The sequence below is a fragment of the Palaemon carinicauda genome, chromosome 10 (assembly GCF_036898095.1).
Source record: "Palaemon carinicauda isolate YSFRI2023 chromosome 10, ASM3689809v2, whole genome shotgun sequence".
Lineage (NCBI taxonomy): Eukaryota > Metazoa > Arthropoda > Malacostraca > Decapoda > Palaemonidae > Palaemon > Palaemon carinicauda.
Genome location: NC_090734.1, coordinates 138,944,371 through 138,949,370, shown reverse-complemented (window position 1 = coordinate 138,949,370; position 5,000 = coordinate 138,944,371).

The following is a 5,000-nucleotide window of genomic DNA, read 5'->3' as shown; positions in this document are numbered from 1 at the left end:
TATTGGTTAAAAAAAACGATAATTTTAAGGTTCATGTACGATAATCCAGTTTGCATCTGTGAGTCAAGTTCAGTAACTCAGACTTTCTCAGTTCAGTTGTATTGCGGATGTCGTCGGTGTTAGATGTGCTCTCGCCTTCCAGTCAACCACCTCGCGGCCACCTGTCGGATTCCGGGTCTACGCGATCTCCGCAAATAACTTGTTTTGACAACACTGGATTTAAGACAGTGTATCCACAATATCCATGAAAGTATTGTGACAGCATTCCTTGCAATCTAACCCGATAAACGTGTGAATAACCGTGAGAATGTTGGTGGCTTTCCGGCGTGTTTGAGTTTTTATTAGTCTCATTTGCGGGAGATTTTGTTAATGAAACTATCAAGTGGGATTGTTAATATATTAAATAAGGCTAGACTGACAAACGTTGCCTGGAATATAATGGTTCGAGTGTGATGCGAGAATAATTTGGGTTCTATTTCGTGGATTTTAAAAACTGGTTCAACATGAACTCCATTGCGCTGACAAGCTTCAAGGATAAATTTTGGGTAAGTAAGCTGTAGGCCTAGTATTTTCTCTTTAGTTTTGTGTGGGTCACTACAGTCTTGTTCTAATGCATGTTCTTTTCCCAAGAATTAAGGCCTAAATGTAATCTAAGTCTTATTTTGTTTCCTGAGTAAACTCGTTGAACAAGGTCTAGGCCTAGGCTCATCATGCACTGACGTATGACAGTCAGTGAAGTGTAGAGGTCAGTTACTTGTTATTTCCAGGCTGGTCCAGGTTTATTATTCCGTCATCATTTAGGCTTGTCAGTCACGTTATCATTCTAAATAAAGATGCGTTGGACCAAGCTAATCAATGTAAATCCTGGAGGTGTTAGGCTTATGAAAACCAACAGTAAATCTGGGGTGAATACTAATATTGTATGTAAGCTTAGTGACCGGATGTAAGGTATACTATGTACGTATTTATGAAATATTATGATTTACGTTAGTTACGCTTACGCCATATGATGTTTATCTTGCAAGGCACATGGCTTTTCTGTGTGACAGAACTTGGAAATTAGCCCTTAAACTCTTATAGTAAAATAGGCACTATACTCACACTGGTATGTCACTGTTTGATATAGGTTGAACGATGGTTAGAGGAGTTTTTGCACTAAACTCAAAATAGTTTTTCGGTTTCTTTAATCAGTCCACACTGAAATGAACGCAGACACGCACTCACACGCATACGGCTTATATGAAATCTTATTTACTGTTGGCTAATAATGCAATAGTATTTTGGACTTACTGTTGAGCGGCAAAGTATATATGTTAATTTGTTCATTTATTCGTCCGGGAATTATCTGATTTACAATGTTCATTACAACTGTCTTACGGAGGAAGCTTAGCTCCTCTTGAGAATTATATATATATATATATATATATATATATATATATATATATATATATATATATGTGTGTGTGTGTGTATATATATATATATATATATATATATATATATATATATATATATATATATATATATATATAATGCACAAAGGGATTGTTAAACTAACTCTCCTTTATGGTAGTGATGTAGCCTATGTATGTTGAACATGAATGAAAGAAAGAATTATTGATATCGTTTAGATGAACTTTTCCTGTGGTGTAAAGAGAATTTTTAGTGAAAAAAGAATTTAGATAAACACAAGTGGTAGAAAAACTTCGTATCTGTTGAATGGTGAAACTGAATATATTGAGGTGGTTCAGTCATGGTGAAAGAAAAGACCAGTATAAGTTAGTGAAAAATATTGTATAGTGGAATTTATAAGAGCTACGAGTCAGGTGGAGGATTGCCTCGATAGATTGTGCTAAAACTGAATTGGAAAGGAAGGGCGTATAGGCCTATGTCCAGGTACCGCACGAGCAAGATGGAGATGAAAGGGATTCAATGCGTTGTTATTATTATTATTATTATTATTACTTTCTAAGCTACAACCCTAGTTGGAAAAGCAGGATGCTATAAGCCCAAGGGCCTCCAACAGGGAAAATAGCCCAGTGAGGAAAGGAAACAAGGGAAATTAAATATTTTAAGATCAGTAACAATAATAACATAATATTTCCTATATAAGCTATAAAAACTTGAACAAAACATGTGGAAGAGAAATAAGATATAATAGTGTGCTTGAGTGTACCCGCAAGCAAGAGAACTCTACCCAAGACTGTGAAAGACTATGGTACAGATGATATGGCAATCTCCAAGACTAGAGAACAATGGTTTGATTTTGCTTGTATTCAAGAGATTAATATCATGGAAGTTTTTACTGTACATTGGTTCATCCACGGTTCAGTAGTTACAAAAGGTATGTGTTGTTCTTTTCCGGAGTCAACTCCTGTTGTGTGAAAATTATGTATGTGTATAAATAGTTATATATGGAGGCCCTTTGCGTCAATAGTCGTAGGAGGAGATGATGATGATAGATATATATATATATATATATATATATATATATATATATATATATATATATATATATATATATATATATATATATATATATATATATTTAGATGATGTATGTGCGCATGTTTATATTTGTTATACATTGCTATTGATGTATGACCGTTATTTTTAAATTTGACAGTTAGTAGGCCTATGCTTGCTTCATAAAACAATTGTATTCATTTATAGATTTTAGCATAAATTGACTATTCACAAACACATGGAATGGAAACATAACCAAGTACTTTTTCAAATCGGTATTACAATCGTAGACTGTAGACCATATCAGAAGCCTCTATTTCTCACGTTAGTATAGGAATTAAACCAAATCACACCGCTGCTGTATAATTAGTTTATTTTTTTTATGATGGGCTTGAAGAGCTTACATGGTCATATCAGTGGTTACTTAAGGTACGTTGTATTTATATTTCATGGGACGAAACTAAATCATGTTATTCTATTCTAGTACAGTGGTAACGTGGCAGCAGATTGATCCCAGCCCGGGACCATGAGTTTAAGCTGTATATTAGGGAGGCCACTGTTGTGGTTGGGCACCGCATTGGGGGTTTGGCTTGCCCGGCTGACGTTCTGGTGAGCATCTATTCTCATTGAAACTGAAACCAGACATGTTTACCTTTATTGTCGCGGTTACGGTTGAGACTATGTAATACAATCTCCCCTTTCTTTTTTATCATTTGTTTTATAGCGGTTATGTTTTTATGATAAAGTAATGTCCAGAGATGCTATATGCTGTAAATGTTTACAGCGATGTAGTGGCCAAATGGTATACGTAATGCCCACATAACTCCTCGATTGGCATGGACGAAGGTATTAAGCAAGTTAAAATGAAGCTACAGGATGATCTTATCAACACAAATTTGACCCGCAGCTGTTTGCATGTTTGTAAATTCAGTATTCGTTTATTCATCTTATATATATATATATATATATATATATATATATATATATATATATATATATATATATATATATATATATATACTCCACGTGTTTGTATGCCTGTTTGTGTGTATAATAATCCTGAAGGTTAAAAAGATTTATGACCTTTGATAAAATTTTGCTTAAAATCTCTTATTTACACACTTAATATAACTCAGATTTAGGTAAAGTTCTGCCGTTATTATTGTTATTACTATTATTATTATTATTATTATTATTATTATTATTATTGACGTATGTTTTCTACTTGATAAGGTATAACCAAATATGAAGTATAGGAAATGCCTATCTGTCGTTTGTAGGTTTGATAATTCAATTATGGTCAATACTTGTAGCTTCCATTACGTTATTTTTTTATAGATATTATCGACTCATTTACATTTAAAAGGATACTTTTGTTTGCAGGTAATAATTTGATTTTTATTGCACGATTTGTTTAAAATTTTATAGACGTCAAACATGTGCTGATAGAATGTTGATGCTTTAACTAATGATGATGTATGCCGTGCAAGGAATAGGTGCAAGTGTTTTGTTTAAAAAGGAAATCAAAAGTTTGCAATATGTTAAGGATATGTTTTAACATTCTTTGAAAATTGTAAGCAAGCTTTGCAAGTCCTGCGGTGTAATGCTAATAAGGACAGCGTCATCAACATACTCTAGGTCTGCTAATTTCCTGTTAACAATCCAGTCCAATCCTTCTAGTCTAATTCGGCCATTTATTATCTCACCATTAGTGTTCACTTTCAGTAAGTGGCTGCTTAATTTAAAGGAAGCTTAATACAATTCAATGTACATATTCTGACATCCCACCCGCACACACACGTGTCTGTTTATGTATCTTATTCTCAATTTCGCTTTGGGTTGCTGCTCTAAATTGTTGGTGGTTTTGGCAGTGAATTAACTATATATACTGTATGCATATGGGATATCTTCTGTTCATTATATATATATATATATATATATATATATATATATATATATATATAAATATATCCTTCTACTACAGAATGGTAGAGACGACTGGCGAAATCTAATCGAGGCCCTTTGCGTCAATAGGCGTATGAGAGGATGGTATATATACATATATATATATATATATATATATATATATATATATATATACTGTATATATATATGTATATATGTGTATATATATATATATATATATATATATATATAGATATATGTGTGTGTGTGTGTTTATGTGCATGCATTCTTTAGTTTTAGAAAAAGTTGTAAATTTTCTGCTTGATCGAGTATTATCATCATAGAGTACGGGGTGTTCGATGTCGAACGGCCGTGGCCCTTTGCACAAAACATCTCCATTCATTCCGTTCGTTAGCCTTCCTTTCCAACTCCACCATCGTTAGCCCGCACATCTCCTTGATATTGTCACTCAATCTAGTTTTAGGCCTTCCTTTCGTTCTTGTACCATAGACTGATCCAATTAGTACCGTTTCTTCCAGAGTATTGTGTTTCCGAGTATGCATGCTCTCTTTTAAAGGAATTGTAATCCTTTCGGACATCAACGTCTAAATTTTTTTTTTCCTGCAACT